At 37.6% G+C, this 21,441-nt stretch overlaps 1 protein-coding gene and 1 long non-coding RNA gene across 3 annotated transcripts in view; both read left to right on the forward strand.

Annotated features, from left to right (window-relative positions):
• Nucleotides 1–21,441, forward strand: part of FBXL7 (F-box and leucine rich repeat protein 7) — a 433,105-nt gene that overhangs the window by 222,305 nt on the left and 189,359 nt on the right. The gene's annotated exons all lie outside the window — the stretch shown is intronic.
• Nucleotides 1–21,441, forward strand: part of LOC134730366 (uncharacterized) — a 197,594-nt gene that overhangs the window by 106,149 nt on the left and 70,004 nt on the right. The window contains exon 2 of the long non-coding RNA XR_010112107.1: nucleotides 1–21,441. This exon is cut by the window's left edge and continues 49,145 nt beyond it; it is cut by the window's right edge and continues 70,004 nt beyond it. This is a non-coding gene — a long non-coding RNA (uncharacterized LOC134730366).

The following is a 21,441-nucleotide window of genomic DNA, read 5'->3' on the forward strand; positions in this document are numbered from 1 at the left end:
AAATTTGCACGTATATACCTGGACATAACAGCCTGCACGTCCAGGCTCCACCCTCCAGCTACTACAAGTAGTTAACCTCGGCTATTCAACAAGCTTTGAGGTACACACAGTAATTGCATAATTTGGCTGTTTTGGCAGGGCATTCCAGGGTTCCTGAGATCTAAGTGTGGGTTGGAATGAAGTGCAGTGGAACACATCCTCTTGGCCGGCTCATTTCCTGCTCATATGCACTAGGAGAAATTCATAGAAATGTTCATACCAGCATTTGTAGGCAGAAAACAGGCTGAGTGCCTTTGCTCATGTCTGTAATCCCAGCACTTCGGGAGGCCGAGGTGGGTGGATCACCTGAGGTCAGGAGTTCGAGACCAGCCTGGCCAACGTGGTGAAACCCCGTCTCTACTAAAAATACAAAAATTAGCCCAGCGTGGTGGTGCATGCCTGTAGTCCCAGGTACTCGGAAGGCTGAGGCAGGAGAATCACTTGAACCCGGGAAGCGAAGGTTGCAGTGAGCCGAGATCGCGCCACTACACTCCAGCCTGCTGACAGAGCAAGACTCCATCTCAAAAAAAACAAAAAACAAAAAAAGAGAGAAGAGAAAACAACCTGGAAAAAAATCACAGTTAGTTCTTGACAAGGGAATGGATAATTCATGTTACACAATCACATACTATAAAGTAATGATAAGATGTATGCACACATTATAAATATTTTATAAAATATTATGGTAAATTGTATGTAACTGATTATCACAGAATGCTTTTACTGATTTTTGCTGAGTCTTGTATGAGTAGCCAAGCTGTGGAATTATGATTCAGTGTAGGGTGAATATTAGATAATATTTTTGTTTACGTTAACAATTAATACAAAAGTGAAACAACAGAGACATATTGGAAATTCACTATTTGTCAGAGACATTAGTAATTACTGTACTTTGTTCAATGAGATAATAACTTTTGAATACTAGAAGAGTACTTTTTCATTCTTTTGAAGCTATAGACATGATATAATGGCTATAGACGTGACACACTTTTAAGTTTAATCCACATTATTAACATGTTTTCCACGACTATATTAAGTCTAGGTAATGCACAAAACAATAGATCAAGTCCTGACTTCCAGCGTTGCAGATTTTCATGGTATAAATACTCCTACAGTTGCTAATTTCAAGCTACTGACATGGCACTGCTGACATAGAGTTGAGAAAAGATAGGCAGTAATACGCATGACACAGTGTTTCCAGCATACAGTCGAAGGACACAGCCTCAAGAACATGGATTTTAGTAAAATGTAGTAACATAATTGGAGAATGATGAGTTTTGTGTCTTTCTTTTGTTATTAATATAATTTTCTTAATTATAAGTGTACATAATTTACTTTTTTATAATGGTTGTGTTTAACAACTGGCTTGGAAAATTTTGGAGAATTTAACAGCCCCCTATTATAAGCTGGTTCAAAACAGCTTTAGCACAATATTGTCCAATGACTGAATAGTCTATGTTGGGTAGTTTCTGTTTTTTGTTTCTTTGTATTTTGTTTTTCTATTTGTTGATTTCTGATGCAAGATAACACTATATTAATTGATACAGCTTTAAACTTCAGCTTCATATTTGGAAGGGCAATCCCCTCAGTTTTCTTCTTCAGGAATGTGTTGCCCGGTCTCATTGAGGAATATCTTGGCACTTCCCTCTTCTGTATAAATTTTAAAATTATTTTGTACATTTCACCCAAATACCTCTTGAAAGTTTGAATGAAACTTCATTGACTTTGAGGTCAGTTTGGTGAGAAGAGACACCTTTATGATATTGATTTTTGCTATGTATTAATATTGTGTAACTCTCCATTTTTAGTTTCTTTCATGCTCACAAAGGTGTAATCTTATAGTGCTTAAAACTTCCTTTTTAAAAAAATGTTTATTTCAAAATACTTTATATTTTTGGTTGCTGGTACAAACAGTCTTTAATATTTCTTTTTACCAAGTTAACTATTATTGAGGTGTAATTTACAGACAATGGAATGCACCAATTTTGTATGTATAGCATGATAAATTTTGACATATGTTTACACCCTGTAACCACCGCCACCACAATAAGGATTCAAAATATTCCTATCACTCTAGTAAGTTCCTTATTGCTCTATTTTGGTCAAACCCTCCCTGCCAAGCTCCAGGAAACCATGAATTCACTTTTTTTCACAATAGATTAGTTTTAACTGTCCCAGAATTTCATAAATATGGAATCATACATGTGTGCTCTTTTGGGGTCTGAAATTTTTGCTGAGCATAATGCTGTTTTCAACTATCACATTTATGAATTTTCTGGTGATTTATAACATTTTAAAGTATGCTAACATTTAAACAAATTAATGAATATTGGATGTTTTTAGATGCTATTTACTGTAACTTTAGCTTATCAGTTGTTCCCTTTAATATTCTCTTTGCAAATATATTTATAAATGAGCTTGGATTCGTAGAGCAGTGGTTAGAAAACTTTGTTAGAGTCAAATGATAACTATTTTCAGCTTTTGGGTCATACAGGCTCTGTAGCGATTACTGTGTTGAGTATTGTGACAGCAGCCATTTAGTATATATAAACAAAGAGGCATGGCTGTGTTCCAATAAAACATTATTTAAAAATATAGGCAGGCAGCCCTCAGACTGTATTTTCTTGATCCCTGTCAGTAAAACCATTCATATACTTGTGACATTAGGACTATTTACACTTTCTGTGTCCTCTTGGGTAAGATTTATTAATTGACATTTTCTAGTATTTTTTCCATTTTATCTCTGTTTTAATCTTTATTATTTTCTTCTTTCTGTTAGCTTTGCTTTAGTTTGTACTTCTTTCCCTAGCTCTTTAAGTTGTAAAGTCAGGTTGTTGATTTGAGATCTTTCTTATTTTTTAATATAAGCATTTATAGCTGGAGATTTCCACTTTACCACTGCTTTCACCATATCCCATACATTTTGGTATGTTGATTTTTTTCATTTTTATTCATCTCTAAGCATTTTCTAATTTCCTTTGTGATTTCTTTTGTGATCCACTGGGTTATTTAAGAGTGTTGCTTAATTTTCACAACTTTGTTCACTTTTCATTTATAGAATTTTTCTGTTATTGATTTCTAAGTTCATCCCATTGTGGTCAGAAGACATACTTTGTATGATATCTGTCATTTTAAATCTAATGAGATTTAGTTTGTGGTCTATCATATGGTCTATCCTGCAAAATGTCCCATGTGTACCTGAGAAGAATGTGTATGCTGTTAATGTTGGGTAGATTGTTTTGTTGTTGTTGTTGTTGCTGTTGAGAGGGAGTCTCAGTCACCAAGGCTGGAGTGCAGTGGAACTTACCTAGGCTCACTGCAACCTCCATCTCTCATGTTCAAGCGATTCTCTGCCTCAGCCTTCCAAGTAGCTGGGATTACAGGTGCTCACCACCACAGCCGGCTAATTTTTTTGTATTTTTAGTAGAGACAGGGTTTCACCATGTTGGCCAGGCTGTAGATTGTTATTTCTGTGTTTATTAAATCTACTTGGTTTATTGTGTTGCTTAAGTTCTCTATTTACTGACTTATCCTGTCTGGTTGTTTTATCCATTATTGAGAGTAGGGTATTGAAGTCTGCAACTATTATTGTAGAACTGTGTATTTCTGTCTTCAATTCTGACAGTTTTTGCCTCATATATTTTGATGGTCTGATATTAGATGTATGAAAGTTTATAATTATTATGTCTTCTTGTCTTGCTAAATTTTTAATATGTAATGTCCTTTGTCTCTGATAACCTTTGACTTAAAGTATATTTTGTTTTATATTAATATAGCCACTCCCACTCTTTTTTGGTTACTATTTTCATAGAATATCTTTTCATAGCTTTCTCACTTTCAATCTGTTTATATTTTTGGATCTAAAATAAGTTTCTTGCTGGCCATGGTGGCACATGGCTATTGTCCCAGCTACTCAAGAGGCTGAGGTAGGAGGATTGCCTGGAGCAAGGAGTTCCAGATTGTATTGTGCTATGATAGTACCTGTGAATAGCCACTACACCTCATCCTGGGCAACATAGTGAGACATCGCCCCTTAAAAAAATAAAATAAACACTTTGGGAGGCTGCGGCAGGCAGATCACGAGATCAGGAGTTCGAGACCAGCCTGGCCAATATGGTGAAACCCCGTCTCTACTAAAAATACAAAAATTAGCTGGGCGTGGTGGTGCACCTGTAGTCCCAGCTATTTGGGAGGCTAAGGCGGAAGAATCACTTGAACCCAGGAGGCAGGGGTTGCAGTGAGCCAAGATTGCACCACTACACTCCAGCCTGGGTGACAGAGCAAGACTCCATCTCAAAATAAATAAATAAATAAATAAATAAATAAATAAATAAATAAATAAATGAGCCTTTTGTGGATAGCATGTAGTTGGATCTTGTCTTTTAGTCCATTCTTATAATCTGTTTTTTGATTGGAGAGTTTAATCTATTTACATTTAAGTGATTATTGATTGGGAGGAACTTGTGTTATTTTGCTATTTGTTTTCTACATGCCATATAGCTTTTTTTTTGTACTCCATTTATTGCATTACTGCCTTCTTTTGTGTTTAGTTGATTTTTTGTGGTGTAATGTTTACTTTCTGTCATATCCTTTTGTTGTGTATTCAATAGGTATTCTATTTGTTATTACCATAAGGATTACATTTAACATCCTGAAGTTATGCCATTCTAATTTGAATTTATACCAGCTTGGCTTCAATAACATACGAAAACTCTGCTCCTTTATAGCTCCATCTTCACCCCTCTTGGTTGTTGATGTCACAAAATTACCTCTTTATACATTTGTTTCCTAAAGAATAAGGTAATATTTTAAATGCGTGTCTTAAATTAAGAAAAAAAAATGGAGTTATATCTCATTGTTACTGTAATACTAGCTTTAAAAATTGCCTATATATTTATATTCATTGAGATCTGTATGTCTTCATGTTGCTTTGGATTACTGTTTAGTGTTCTTTTATTTCACCCTTCAGGGCCTCCTTGAGCATTTCTTGTGGAACTGTTCTGTTGGTAATACATTTTCTCAGCTTTGCTTTTTAGGGGAATGTCTTCATTTCTTCCTCACTTTTGAAGGGCAGTTTTGCCAGATATTGGATTCTTGGGTTGGCAAGGTTTTTTTGTTTTGTTTTTTAGTTTTTTAGAGCTTTGAATATATTGGCCAATGGCTGTCCTCTAAAGTTTCTGTTGAGAAATCTGCTGATCATCTTTAGGGAATCCCATGTATGTGACAGATTTCTTCTCTCTTGCTACTTTCAAGATTTTTCTCTTTGTCTTTGTCTTTCTAAAGTTTGATAATAATGAATCTTGGTATGGGTCACTTTGAGGTTACATTATTTGGAGTTCTTTGAGGTTCTTAGATATTTATATTCATGTCTTTCATCAAATTTGGGAAGTTTCCAGCCATTACTTCTGTAAATATTCTAGCTGATTCTTTCTCTTTGTCATCTTCTAGGACTGCTACAATGCAGGTATTGGTTTGCTTGATGTTGACTCATGAGTTCTTTGGGATCTGGTTACTTCCATCGTTTTTTGTTGCTATTATGGTTGTTCCTCAGGTTCAGTAATTTCCATTGCTCTCTCTTCAAGTTTGCTCATTCTTTCTTCTGCCTGTTCAAATCTGTCCTTGAATTCATTTAGTGAATCTTTCATTTCACTTATTGTACTTTTCAGCTCCCATATTTCTTTTCACATTTTCTATATCTTTGTTGACATTTTCATTTTGTTCATATATCACTTTTTGGAATTTCTCCCTATATTTCTCTATTTCTGTCAGCACTTTAAGATAACTGTTTTAAAGTCTTTGCCTAGTATATCTGCCATGATGTCTTTTTCAGGGACAACTTCTGTTGGTTTGTTTTTTTCCTCTGAATGGGCCATACTTTCCTGTTTATTTGTGTGCCTTATTATTTTTTATTAAAATTGTACATCTGAATCTAATAATACCTTTGCCTCTATTTTTGCAGATAAATAAATTAAGACTTGGATAAATTGATAGGCATAGGGATAATAGGGGACTGGGATTTGAACGTCCAATATTTTGATTCCAGAGTTTCACCCTAACTTCTGAATTCTTTGCAACTTTTTCTCTAAGTCTGTTCTCACAAAGCAAACTTTTAATGTGCAATTTAGTAACTTAATAAGATATGGCTATTGGAAAGAAATAGTCTGTGGAGAAAGCCTGAGTCAATTATGTTCTACAATTTTAAAAAACTGGGATTCTGGTTTGTAATTCATCCTGTGAAATGGATTCTTGCCTAAACTACTAAAATTATGTTTCTGAATGCAACTAAGTGAGGATCAAACCATGAACTCTGCTTCTACTTCTGTATATTTTCTAATTTTCAAAGGCTTGTACAGACATCTCATGTCATCCTCATAATATGTCCTTGAACTACTGATAATTACTTTTTCCTTCTTAGAGGTAAGTCAATTGAAATGAAATGGTTTGTGAAACGTGGATGTAAATTAAAGGTCTTTTGACTTTTCTTGCAGGACTATTCCAATATAGCATGGATCAGGCATTTCATGAATTCCTTCCTGAACTAGCCAAATGACTTCACCCTTACGTAATCTGATTTAGTTCCATGTCATATAATTAAGAATTGGATGATGATTGACTTGTTGGTGTCTTAGAGGACTGCAATGTTTAGTGCATTTGTGGATCTAATTTAATTAAATGAGAAAAGGAACTTCTACACAGTTAATATATGATGCAAATGCACTGAAATGGGAACTAGAACACATGCAATTAAGAAATTTGTTTCCCCACTAGACATAACAAGCCAGGAAGGATGACAAACATTTTTGTGTTTTGTTTCTCGTGGACTATTTCCACATGATCCGTGCCTTCATATATTTGGGTGTCAGTTTCTGAAAGTTTATTTTGCAGTTTCTGAATTGATTGTTCTGGATAATTTAGCATTCCCTTTTTCTTTTGACAGTAGCAGAGAACTTGTGCATGGGTGGCTGACTTCTAATAGTCTTTTGATATTTCTATTTCCCAGAGGCCTATCAACCCAATGACTTTTTATTTTTATGACCCATGTTCCAAATAATGACATGTAAAATTTCTGTTATTAGCCTCTTTTTTTGACTATGACGTCCTTATAAAGAAGAAAGAAAAAAATACTGTTATTTCAAACCAGCACTAAATAAATTTAATAAAACTTCATGCACAAACTTCAATTTGGAAAAACTCTGTTGCATAGTGTATCAGTAGTAATGTTTATCTTTTTAAAGGCAGTGTTGGCATTATAAGTGTAGTGTTGTTATATATAGACAAAAATTTTTAATTAAGCGTTAATAAACAGTTACATGTGATGTATGGAAATAAATGTGAGCCGTAAATAGTAATGATAATTTTCATCATAACTACTTTTTAGTGCTTACTGTGCGTCAGGCAGCATCATATGTGATTTAATTTGATCCTCACCACAAATCTAAAAGGTTGGTACTAGTATTATCCCCATTTTACAAATGAGAAAAATGCTGTTCAAAGAAGTGAAGTAAGTCAATCGGGTAACGCTCCTAGTTAAATCTGTCAGTTCCAGATTTCACGTTCTTTACTGTATGCAGTCCTACTGTATGACATATGATCGAAGAATAAAAGCCGAGTTCCCATGAGAAACAAATACATGCTTTAAAAAACAACTGCAAAACATCTAGACCACTAGCTTCTTCTGCTATCGAGTTAACAAGTTCAGTGGCCAGGAAGATATATGCCCATATTAATAGAATTCTCTTGAACCACAAAATGTAGAAGGATAATAAATTTTACAGATTTTTTTTTCCTGTTTCACGTAGTCTCCAGTTTATGAGGACAGAAATTTGGAAGAAATTTATCTCAAAGTTTCGTGTATTTTTCTCTTGCATAGGTACTGTAAATCTCATAACTGATCATGTTTGCCTATTTTCTTTGGCTACTAGGAAGATTAGAAGAAAATGTGCCACCCACGTATAATAATTGGATTTCTTAATCATATCTTGGCTTCATATAATTTTCTTACCCTATTTTTCAGAGGCTCTGGTTTCTTGAGTCATTATTCTTCATTCTGTTATATTAAAAAAATTCCTTCAAGGTCCCACAATATCTTACTGAGGTATGGACTAAATATACCAAAAATAAAATAAGTATGATAAAAATTCAAAATATATTGTTTTATTTAAAGACTTAGAATTTCTGTCAATGTGGACTACTGACATTTTCTGTTAAATTAAGAGAAAGGGTTAGATTTGGTTTGGTTTTAGGAATATAGATATAATCATATCATTGTATGAAACCATGCATCCTACTATGAATGTATGTTTTGTTCTATTTTGGAGAAACTATTTATTTCTAGGGCATATTGCCATGCACAATTAGATATATGATACAAAGGGACAGTTTTCTGCTTCCTGATAACAAAAATTAAAGGTGAATTTCTCCAGATTTATTCCAGGGCTTATAAAATATTGTTATCATGGATGACCTAGTAACAAATGTAACACCCCATAACCTTTAGTGACAATAGAATTCATTACTCTAATGTTCTATTGCCTATAAAACAGAGATTGAAACTCCATGCCTATCATGAAGATGTTAACAGGTGTTTTAAGCTAGATTGCTAAGCTCTCTTATTACTCATGTCTGGGAGCATCCTATTTTTACTGCAACTGGGAGGGCATGATTTTTCTAGGCAGTTTGGACCCCAGAGACATAATCGTCTGAGTACATTCTTGTTAGCAAGAGGGAAAATGGATGATTGGAAAAATAGCATTCAAGTGTTCCAGGGAAGAGGGAGGAAGGATCCTCAAGGGCTGTGTTAGTCTGTTTTCACGCTGCTGATAAAGACATACCCAAGACTGGGCAATTTACAAAGGAAAGAGGTGTAATGGAGAACTCACAGTTCCACGTGGCTAGGGAAGCCTCACAATCATGGTGAAGGCAAGGGGGCATAAGTCACATCTTACATGGATAGCAGCAGGCAAAGAGAAAGCTTGTGCAGAGAAACTCCCATTTTTAAAACCATCCGATCTCCTGAGACTCATTCACTATCACAGGAACAGCATGGGAAAGACCGGCCCCCATGATTCAGTCATCTCCCACTGGGGACCTCCCAAAACTCATGGGAATTCTGGGAGCTACAAGATGAGATTTGTGTGGGGACACAGAGCCAAACCATATCAAGGGGAAGAAAAGAAAAAGGGAAATATTGCTTTGGGATGAAAAAAAAATGAATGTGCAGAGGGCAGAGGACACGGATGACTTAGGTAAGTCCATGCAGAGTGTAAGCTTCATGAAAGCCTTTCTTTAATAATCTCTGTGATGTGTGATGCGTCACATAATACATGGATTACCTTTTCATGCCGAGAGTTCTGTTAGTAAATCAAGATGATGAATTTTCTTGATGAATCCCCGAGTGTGCTTAGAGGAGAGAGGTAGAGGAGGCTGTGTTCGGGGCTCTGGATTCCCTCAAAGCAACTGGCAGTTGGCTTTTCCTGGCTGGTTCCTTGGACTACATGGATCCTGAGTGGTGCTGTGAGGTGCCAGAAACAACAAGCATGTCAAGTCTCACTTCAGGACTGAACAAAGTTATCTCTGTCCAGTGCGTATCCAAATGCAGTGAAAAAAATGCATGAACAGATGGAGGAATTCACTTGTTCCATTTTCCTTTGGTGAATCTTAGGAGCTGTTTTGCCCATGATATGTTTGTTTTCCATACTTTTATATGTTTTTCCCCAGACACGGTATAAAATTTAGTATTTAAAGGTTAGTTCTGGCAAAGTTAACCAAATAGCTCTTATGCGAATTCCACAGATGTGCTTATTTATTCATGTGTAGAATGCTTTCTGTCCTCAAATTACTGTTCTTTATAATGAGGCCATGCCAATAATTAACTATTCTTTCACAGCTTAAGGGTCACTCTATTGTTAAAAAAATAAAATAAAACAGGAGAAGCTTGATCCACACAAAAGGAGTATGGTTTATAATTTTTACTATTGGATGCACTGAATAACATGACAGCAATGTTTAACATTTAACATAACAGCTATTTTAGTAATTAAAAGATGGCTTTCAGTGTTCTTTTTTTTCCCTCTCTTTTATTTATATTGTCATTTGCTGCATGGCGTTTTATATTTTAGCTAGAATTAAGAAACTCCAGCATGTGGGATGCAGAATGTCTGCATTTATTTATTTGCAGATGCATGTGTGATACCAGTTTAGGAAACTCTATTTTAAAGGTAGGATGGTTTAAAGTCAGAATGATGGTACATAGTTCATATATGTTAAGATTACGATCTATAGAAGCCCCACTTGTCTAAACTGCAATATCCTCCTATTTGGAACTACAACTGATGTTAAAAAGAATTTATTTTCATGGGCAATTTTCTTCTTCAACTTGCTGAAGTCAGATATAGAAAACAAAATGCCATCAAGGGTAATGTTATTGCCCTTGCACTTTAATCTGGAAAGGGCAGAAGAGCTTTGCACCTTCAGGACTTCCTCTTTCTTGAGATAAGTGATGTTAGCTTCACTATTCATTTAGTATTGTATTATATTATACGTTACATATTTATATATTTTATAATATGGTTTATATTCAAAAGAAGTCAAACTATCCAGACATTACAGAAATGGTCACACTCTAACAAGCATGATCGTGAGTACTAAAATAGTATCCATTGCCTTGGACCAAGCATAAATATTAAAAATCATGTTTTTTGTTTATTTCTTTCTTTTTTTCTTGAGACAGAGTCTCACTCTGTCGCCCAGGCTGAAGTGCAGTGGCGCTATCTCGGCTCACTGCAACCTCCACCTCTCGGGTTCAAGCAATTATCTGCCTCAGCCTCCTGAGTAGCTGGGATTACAGGCACCTGCCACCACGCCCGGCTAATTTTTGTATTTTTAGTAGAGACGGGGTTTCACCACCTTGGCCAGGCTGGTCTTGAACTCCTGACCTCATGATCCACCCGCCTCAGCCTCCCAAAGTGCTGGGATTACAGGCGTGAGCCACCGCCCCTGGCCAGAAATCATATTTAATGTGAACACAATTACAAGAAGAAAATAGTGTATTATAATAATTGTTTTTCTAAAATGATTGATGGAGTCCAAATAAAATTCATGAATCCGACAAATATTCATTTAGTATGCCATGAATGGAACACTGTACTGGGAAGAGTTAATGCAACAAAAATGACTGAAACATAACTGTCCTAATACAACCTGTAGGCCTATAAAAGGGGCAGAGGCCAGAATTTGGAGTCTGACATAAATATAACGTGATTAAAATGTTTGTTGTGGAGGGTGAATGCAGTGGTAGCGGCAAGCTTCTCCAGGAATTGTCATTTATTTACTAAACTAAAAGAAACAAGCTTTGTGATAAATTGCAGGTTAATGTTTTGTAAATATTTATTTTTTAATTTTAACAATAGTTTTATTTTCCTATAAAATAGCTTGTTAATGGCCGGGTGCAGTGGCTCACGCCTATAATCCCAGCACTTTGGGAGGCCGAGGCAGGCGGTTCACAAGGTCAGGAGTTCAAGACCAGCCTGGCCAACATGGTGAAGCTCTGTCTCTACTAAAAATACAAAAATTACCTGGGCATGGTGGCATGTGCCTGTAATCGCAGCTACTCAGGAGACTGGGGCAGGAGAATCTCTTGAACCCGGGACCCGGGAGGTGGAGGGTTGCAGTGCGCCGAGATTGTGCCACTGCACCCCAGCCTGGGCTATAGAGGAAGACTGGGTCTCAAAAAAAAAAAAAAATAGCTTGTTAATGCCTTTGCTGCCGCCCAGTCCCTGACCTTGCTGTCCCCAGCTGCGCTGAGCACACAGCTTTCCACAGATCCTGCTGCACAGGCCTCTTCCTCATTCCCTCCAAAGCCATGCTGCCTCACCGTGGCTGCTGTCCAAATGCTTCTGATGCTGTACACCGTCTCTTCTCTATGGGACCTCAGTGAGGCACATACTGCTCCTCTGGGGCTGGCGATCACAAGTCATGGGTTTAATCCCTGCTCTAAATGTTACTAGCTGATTAGACTTTGGGCAAGACATTTAATTTCTCTGGTCTGTGCCCTCTTCTGAACAATGTGGATTATTGTAAGACATATAGGAGTGGTTGTTGTAAGTATCAAGTGGGGTAACAAATGGGAAAGATTCTCCCAAGGCCTGTCTCAGGCAAACCATCAGTTATGTCCATTAACCCTTCCCTCTCTCTTTTTCTGCCTCCCTCCTCTTCCATCCTTCCTTCCTTTCTCTGTTTCTTTCTTGCCTTTTTCTTTAAAATTCTTTAATCTCCTCTTTCTCTTTTCTGTGATATAATAATCACAAAAGAAGGACTTATGATACTTATGTTCAGGTAGTTCAGAAAAGGAAAGAGCGTTTCACAATTGAAAGCATGAGAGAAGTATTCAAGGAGCACTCTTGCAGGTCTTGAAGTGAAAGTAGACCTTATATATATAGAAAAGAGAGAAAGCATGTCCAGATGGGTGGATGTAAAGTTAGCGCCATCATGGAGGGCCTTGCCTCCTTTGTACTCTATTAGACAACATGGAGGCTCTGAAGTTTATTTATTTATTTTTTTGAGACAGAGTTTTGCTCTTGTTGCCCACGCTGGAGTACAAGGGCATGATCTTGGCTCACTGCAACCTCCGTCTCCTGGGTTCAAGCGATTCTCCTGCCTCAGCCTCACAATTAGGTGGGATTACAGGCACGTGCCACCATGCCCGGCTAATTTTTTGTATTTTTAGTAGAAACAGGGTTTCACCATGTTAGCCAGGCTGGTCTTGAACTCCTGACCTCAGGTGATCCACCTGCATTGGCCTCCCAAAGTGCTGGGAGTATAGGCATGAGCCACTGTGAAGTTTATTTTTTAAAATCATTTCTAGGTATTCTATAAAGGATTGATTCTGAAAACAGAGTTCATGATTAATAGACTAGGTAGAGAAGAGAAGTGGAGAGACCATTTCAGAGGATGTGAATCAAAGTAATAACAAATGAAATGGAAAGGGCTGTTGAGGAATGAATTGCAGTGTCACTGGGACTTCCAGCCAATTGCTTCTAGGTGTGTAAGCAGTGATGATGGGGATGCTAAGCTTAGTCATTGGAGGGACACAGGTGCCATGATCATGGAGAGGAAACATCAACTGAAATATTTTTGACTACGAAGGTGATGAACAATTACATGTTTGAGATTTCAGCTGGAAATCTGGGAAAATGTGTTTAGAAAGTGATGGGAAGTACAAGCCTTGATTTCCACAGCTATTTAAAACCCACTTCCAGGGATTTTAGAATAGAGGTTAAATGTAAGAGGTGGACACGTTCAAGGATAATGAATGTCCGGAGAGAAGGGCTTAGAGCAGATGACCTGAGGGAAGTGAGATTTATTTTGTGAATGGTGAATGATGATCCAGAGAAAACATCATTGGAAGCTGAACTGCTTACAAGGTTGGGATAGTGTTGAGAGAAGAGAGCACTGGGGCGTTTTGAATAGTGTGGTGCACTGAGTTTGAGGAAGATGGAGGATTAAAGGCTGTTGGGTTTATCAACTTAGAGGTCACTGGAGACTTTTGGAAAACAGTTTTACAGGGTGATATTTGTTAAAGCGAGAGCAGGACGAATAGTGTTTCATAGTAAGCCATGGAATTGGATTTGATGGTTTTAAATCAAGGCTTGTTTTCCACTAGTTGCTTCAGATGTAAGATTTAGTGTCTTTCTGGGTGTTTCATGTAAAGAAAAGATAATTTATGCGAACTTTTGTATTTTTAAATGAATATTCAATGCATTTAAGTTGCAAATTTCAGAACCCTTTTTCTTGAGCTCTAAAGCTTAACTCCAATTTATTCTATTTATAAATGTGATATAGTGTAGCAACCACTTTCAAAAGGACCTTTACAACTTAGTTAATTAAATTCCATTAAATATTTAAACAGCAATCATAAATTTAACATATTCATTTCTGTTTTGAAGCTTTTCAATACTCCAGCAACTTAGATGGCCCCAAGTTCTAGAGAAATCTACATAAATATAATAAGTTGAATATGCAAGTATGGTGGCCCTTAAGTTCTCATAAATATTACAATATTGTTTATACAACAGTAGATTTTTCTTGTAAGTTTCAAATTAAAATAACAAATCCACATAAATCACCCAATCTTAAATGTGATAAATACGTAAAATAGCAACTGTACACAAATTATTTCTAAGTGCAAAAGTATTAAAGCACTGGGCTTGTTGTTGCTACTTCATCTTTGTCCCTTTTTCTCCATTTGGCTGCTTTTAAGGAAATTTATACTCTAGGAAAACAATTCTACCAGTCAGGGTCTGGTTTCCTCAGCTACCATTCCTTTTGTCTTCCTCCAATTTAAAAGCTGAAAAGTAAGACATTCAAATTCTCAGCCTGTCTTGCAGCAGGAGGAGGCCACTTGATACGCTGCTGTCTGATGGGATATAGACAGGAGTTCCTGTGTATTTTAAGTTGCGGATAATAGGGAACCAGATATCCACTCATGACTACTGAGAGTTGGACCTAGAATTATCATAATATCTGACGCTTCTATAACCCTCACTGTATTCCAGAAACCATCTTCTGTGCCTTCTATGGGCTAACTATAACACCTACAACAACTCATGAGGTAGATGCAGTTATCCTTCCATTTCATCACTGAGGAAATGGTAACACAGAGAGGTCAGTTACTTGCCCAGAGTCACACAGCCAGTAAATGACAGCATTTAAGATTTGAGCCCCAGCCCCCTCATTCCAGAATCCTCTTAATCTCTTCCCTATAGTCACCTCTCCCTGATCTCCATTTTTCCACTGGGCGCCCGAAGCTCTTTGTCTTATCTATTCTGCACTGTTTATGACATACTGTTACAGCTAATGGTTTCCATGTGTGCCTCCCCTGTTCCACTAAGTGGTCCTTGAAAGCGTGCAGCATGGCTCTTTATATCTCCAGTCACAGCCACAGTCTCCCTACAGATGTTCAACAAGTATTTTCATGAACAAGTGACTTCAGATCTATAAAATTACAAATGCCATAGATAGACTTACTTCAAAAACTCAACCTACCAAACCAAATAATTATTTGAAATTAAAAAGAAGTAAACCGGTAGAATAGTGACTATTTTACTCCATAAAGAGTGTCACTTTGCATGATCTGAGGACTTGGGAATGTTGGAAGGGCATTGCTTCAGGAGATGTTTCAGGCTAAGAGAAAGATCTTTTTAAAATGTATTTTGTTAATTGCACAATAAGGTGGAAGGAAACCAGGATGCTTGAGAAATACCCTGCGCTTCATGGTAATCGTGGAGATGTGGCCACACTGTTCAGTAATACATTTTTATCACTTTGTCTGTGTACATTAGAGCAGAGTTCGAGAGGACAAGTGCCCTAGTTCTCAATTCCTTTTATACTTAGGACTTTGACCATAAAGAAACCTAACATTGCAAAGATTGACAGAAATATTCTCTACTTCCTGTAATTACCAAAGCATCCTGGTACCCATCAGTTCTGGACTTCTGTGTTACCATCTTTGCTCATTCTGGCATCATGGGACCCCAGAGAGCTGCTCTGATTGCTTTTTGTATGTAAAAGCAAGTTTCCCTTTTTGTAAAATCAGGAGGCTGAAAATGAGCATCAACATATGTGCCTGAATGACTTGCCTGTTGGAAATCTGCTCCCAGGACTGGTGCCAATGAGATATTCCAAACACTTGTTTGGGAGACACCGTAGAACACATTCTACGAGGGAGGAGGCATAGTATGATAATTAACGCCGACTCTACAGAGTCACATGGCCTGGATGAAGTCTGGCTCCGTTTAAGTTGTATGACTTTATTTAAATCATGGCTTTCTGAGTTTTGCTTTCCTTACATGTGAAATTAGGGTAATATGAGAAGTGCTTATGATGAGAAGTAAAATAATATATTAAAGAAAGTGCTTTATGAGCAACACAGTGCTATCCAAATATTTGTAACTATTTTCCAAAAAATATATAATTAGGAACCTATCATACCTAATTGTAAGCCCTGATGTTTCAGTGGGTGGTTTCCCAGAGGTTGTGATGTGGTATGTTAGCTTTACTGGAAGACCTTAGCATACAGGCAGTTTCCCTTCTTGTTGTCTACTGGAGGGTGGGAACAACATGTTGGCTCTCCCCTTCACATGCCTCAGGATGTTTATTTAAAGGAAAACAGCTCTCTTGGTCAAGAAAATCCCCCCTTTTCACTCTCTTCCTTGAATTTTGTAATAAGACCTGCTTACTTTCTCCAAAAGAGCAAAGCAAACACCCATGGCATCATATCTGTGTGGTACCATCTTAGGGAGGAAGCTGAGGAGTCCCCTACAGATCTGCTAGAAAAGGAGACCTTATGTTGTACCTTTGCATCTTTCTCCATAAATGGCAGTGTCGTTATTCAAGACTTTGGCAAATGTCTGAATCAAACATTCTGTAGGGAAAGAAGACAACTAACAATGCTCTGTTCAGATCTGTGATTTTCCTTGAGGAAAACCAAAGTGTGAGTGGTGCCTGGGCACCCATGCGGAGCTGATGCCTGTCCACAGACATCTGAAAGCAACACCACATTGTCACCAGCACTGAGGAGATGATCCACAGAAAAGGAGTGTCCCTTAACACATTGAAAGTACACGTTCATTTCATGATATGAGGTGTCCATTTGGTTTGAGCGAAGTGATCATTATGTAACATTGGTTTCTCTCATCTGGGCAGATGCATCCCTATACCAGCTGCCTGCAAGTCCTTCCACAGCCATCCAGCATCTTGGCATCCACTTCAGCTTCCTCTGAGGGTTCCTCCCCGCATCTCCAGCCGGGCCTGAGGGACAGGATTTCAGACTCCTTGCTGCTGACTTTTAGCCACCTGCAGCCCTTGATTCTGCCTCTTGCCCTTCAGATGCCTCTTGCCCTTCACGTTCCACCCACCTCCTTTCCAGCTGTAACTCAACATTTGTCACCTCAACCAGATATTAAGCTATTTAAAAGGTATTTTCCTACAACAGCCTTATGGAGCTGAAATTCACATACCGTAGATTTCACCCATGTAAGTGTACAGTTCAGTGGGTTTTAGTGTATTCACAGAATTGTACAACCGTCACCACAATCTAATTTTAGAACTTTTTTTATCACAACAAGAAATCTCACACCCATTAGTATTTATTCCTTATTTGTCCCTATCCCCCTAGCCTTAGGCAACCTATAATCTCTTTTTTTGTCTCTGTAGATTTGCCTATTCTGGACATTTGCTGTAAAAGGAATCATGGAATATATGATTTGTTGTGAATGGGGTTCTTTACAAGGTTCATTTATGTTGCAGCATGTATCAATACTTAATATCCTTATTGTTATAGAATATTCTATTTATAGATTTACAATGTATTATTTACCCATTCATCAGTTGGTAGACATTTGGATTGCTTTCATTTTTTGGCTTTAATGAGTGATACTGCTACGAACATTTGTGTATAAGTGTTTGTGTGCACCTGTGTTTTCATTTCTCTTAGGTATATACCTAGGAGTGGAATATACCTAGGAGTGCTGGGTTGTGTGATAACTCTTATATTTGTCTTTTTGAGGAACTGCCCGACTATTCACCACAAAGGCTGCTCAATTTTATATTCCTTTCTGCATTGTGTAAGAGTTCCAATTTCTCTACATCATCACCAACACTTTTTATTATCTTTTTGATGATAGCCATCTTAGTGGGTGTAAAGTGGTATCTCACTGTGGTTTCTAAGCCCCCCTTTTAAGTCCAAAGTACGGGAAGAATACCCCGTAACTGCTTTCTTAGGTCATGGAGATGAGGCACTCACAGCAAAGCTCTCTCCAAAGAAAATGTATGTGAAGATCATTCTCTTAACTTCTAGCCTATGGAACCTTCCATTTCTGAGATGGCAAGGAATTTAGGACTCATTACCCTTGGTTTCCCCCACTTCCTTTCCTGCAAGTTATGGATGGTGGTGTCTGCCCTTTCACTTTGACATACCTGGCCTAGAGTCTTCACGCTTCAGCTGAAATGTCCATTTAACATCATGTTACAAATGAACTATCTTTAAAAAAACAGATCTTCCATTTATAATATATCCACTGCTCCCCCATTCAGGCACAGACCTCTTCAGATTTCATTTGAAGTGTTTTCCTCTTTAAAATTAACTACATTTGATGCAACTGGCTCCTTTGAAGGAAAAAAAACACAGACTGTTGCACATAGTCATGAATCACAAATGAGGGTGTTTATATATTCAATGAGAAATTATTTTTGCTGGCAAATGGTTGTGTTTTTTTCCAGTCCCCTTAAATCCTTACCTTTTTTAAAAAATGGATTTGAGCTGGCTAACCAAAATACATATGATACAACAGAATAAAACCAATAGAGAAGAAATCAGGCAAAGGGAAAGAAAGGATAGAAAAATGAAAACACAACTAAGGAATAAGTAACATTTGCAAATGCTAGATATAGGCACAGTTGTCAGAGGTGGTCACAGATGTATCCGAATTCCCTAATTGTTTAAACAAAGAGAAGAACACAATCAATTTCACAATTTTACATATTTATGTGACATAAAGAATGTAGTTGCTTAGGACAACCATACATTTTCCTAAGAGAAATAATGTCTCCTGTGTTCTTATAGTAAGCATATTGTGGACTGAAACACAATATGCTCAGATAAATAACTCTTAGCCTGATCCTCTTTCTTTGAATATTTCTCAATGCAAACAGGTGGCACAAGGCTAAAGGTGATTTTATTAAAATTCATTATAGAAAATCTTTATATAGAAATATGTTAATTGATAATCTTGCTTTGGACTGTCTAATCTTGTGTATTTTATGACATTGTACTTACGACATTGCATATTTTCACAATAGTCTTCACAGTCACATAGACACACTTTAAGTTTGTTGATAAATATTTCTAATTTTAGTAACAGTTTTACCTGATATGAAACATGAGATCTACTTCCGTTGGTGATTTACCCATTGGATACATGTGAGTGTTTGTGTATATTCTTGCAACTTCCCTTCTAAGATAGTTCACATATGAATTTTCAACTTAAAAAATGAATTTTTTTACCAAAAGTTGTGGATTGATGGTCAGGATAAAATTATATACATGGGAGGCCATTCTTTGACCTTCTCTACATCTTATAGGAGATTGAAAGATTCTTCCTTGCTTATTGTTTTTCTTCTTTTCCCCAAAAATGCTGCTCTTGGGTATAAAAAAACAGTTAAAAATTACAAATCTTTAAACCACATCTGGTTTGTGTGTTCTCAGAGGCCACTTGCTGGAAAAGCAAGGCGTGAGGCAAAAAAGGAAGGAAAATATCGTATAGTCCAGTTAACCCGTTTTATAAGGAAAACGAAACTATTCTTAGGAGTTATAACACCATTTAAAAATGTAGAAAGAGGTACAGGAAAAGAACAACTTTTTTTCCTCCAAAGAAACCAGCAGCCCATAGAATTAGCTCACAAATAGAAATCAGATCACATGAATGCACAGGAATGCCATGGTCAGGCCAGGAGACAGTTATACCATGTCCCTGGCCTCGGGTGGTTACTGTTAGATTGGAGTAAAAATTAGAGGTAATGGTTTTACTGAGGCAGAATGAGCTATGTGTTGGTGCCAATTCACTGTCGGGGAAGAAGACGAATAAATTATTAAATGCGCATATGTGTTACTGAGGTGTTTTTCTGCTTAATGGACACTTTTGGCTGTTTTTAGAGATGTTTTTATCCAAAACTACTTAATAAGGGGAGATTTATATATAAATACTCCCTGGTGAGAAATACAAATAGTTTGGTCTTTAATAAATCAAAATCTGAAAAGCACTTCCTAAGTCCTCCCTCTGTGTGGTGGGGGAGAATAATATATCCTAATTTTGAAGCAGTTCAGACATTTTAAAATATAGAGTCTGGGGAAGGAGCAAACACATCTCTAACAAGGAGGATGCAAAAGCTCCTTAAGCCAATTAATTAGGGAATTTGACTGATGAAATAGTTTCACTGCTTTCGGAAACAGGTGTTTGGAAAGGCAGCTGAAGAACGAATCTTATGTCCACTTTGCTGATGGCTATATCATTTCCTCCCTACCCCCTAGAACAGTGTAGGCACGTGGTAGGCATTCAGTAAACCTGTAAAAGGAATGAGCAAGCAAGGCTAAAGATGCTGTCTAGAATTGCTGTAGGTGACCTATGCTGATGAACAGGTAGGACTACATTGTAATTTGCATTGAACATATTTGTTGGTTAATGGCTTCTTCCCTGGTATTTGAGAGTTGGCTTTCCTAAACATTTTAAAGCATTTCCTTTCAATCTTATATATGCTATTATATTGAATTTTCCATAAAGTTTTGTATTAGTCCATTCCCACACTGCTAATAAAGACATATTCGAGACTGAGTAATTTATAAAGGAAAGAGGTCTAATTGACTCACAGATTAGCATGGCTGGAGTAGCCTCAGGACACTTACAATCATGGCAAAAGGGAAAGTAAACACATCCTTCTTCACATGGCGGCCGCAAGGAGACCTACAGAGTGAAGCGATGGAAAAACCCCTTACAAAACCATCAGATCTCATGAGAACACACTCACATGGAACACCATGGAAGTAATCGCCCCCATGATTCAGTTACCTCCCACTGGGTTCCTCCCATGACATGCAGGGATTATGGGAGCTACGATTCAAGATGAGATTTGGGTGAAGACACAGCCAAACCATATCATCTCACTCCTGGCCCCTCCCAAAACTCATGTCATCACACACTTAAAGACACAATTATGCCTTCCCAACAGTCCCCCAAAGTCTTAACTCATTCCAGTATTAACTCAAAAGTCCAAGTCCAAAGTCCCATCTGAGACAAGGCAAGTACCTTCTGCCCATGAGCCTGTAAAATCAAAAGCAAGTTAGTTACTTCCTAGATACAATAGGGGTGCAGGCATTGGGTAAACACACCTGTTCCAAATGAGAGAAAATGGCTAAAACAAAGGGGCTACAGGCCTCATGCAAGTCTGAAATCCAAGTTGGTCAGTAAAAATGTTAAAGCTCCAAAATAATCTCCTTTGACTCCATGTCTCATATCCAGGGTGTGCTGATGCAAGAGGTGGCTCCCACCATCTTGCACAGCTCTGCCCCTGTGGCTTTGCAGGGTACAGCACCCCCTCCCAGCTGCTTTCACAGCTGGCATTGAGTGTCTGCAGCTTTTGCAGGAGCACAGTGCAAGCTGTTCGTGGATATACCATTCTGGGGTCTGGAGGATGGTGACCCTTTTCTCACAGTTCCATTAAGCAGTGCCTCAGTGGGGACATTTTGTTGGTGGTCCAATCCCACATTTCCCTTCTGCACTGCCCTAGCAGTGGTTTTCCGTGAGGGACCCACCTCTGCAGCAGACTTCTACCTGGACATCGGGTGTTTTCATA

The sequence above is a fragment of the Pan paniscus genome, chromosome 4 (genome assembly GCF_029289425.2).
Source record: "Pan paniscus chromosome 4, NHGRI_mPanPan1-v2.0_pri, whole genome shotgun sequence".
In the NCBI taxonomy this organism is placed as follows: Eukaryota; Metazoa; Chordata; class Mammalia; order Primates; family Hominidae; genus Pan; species Pan paniscus.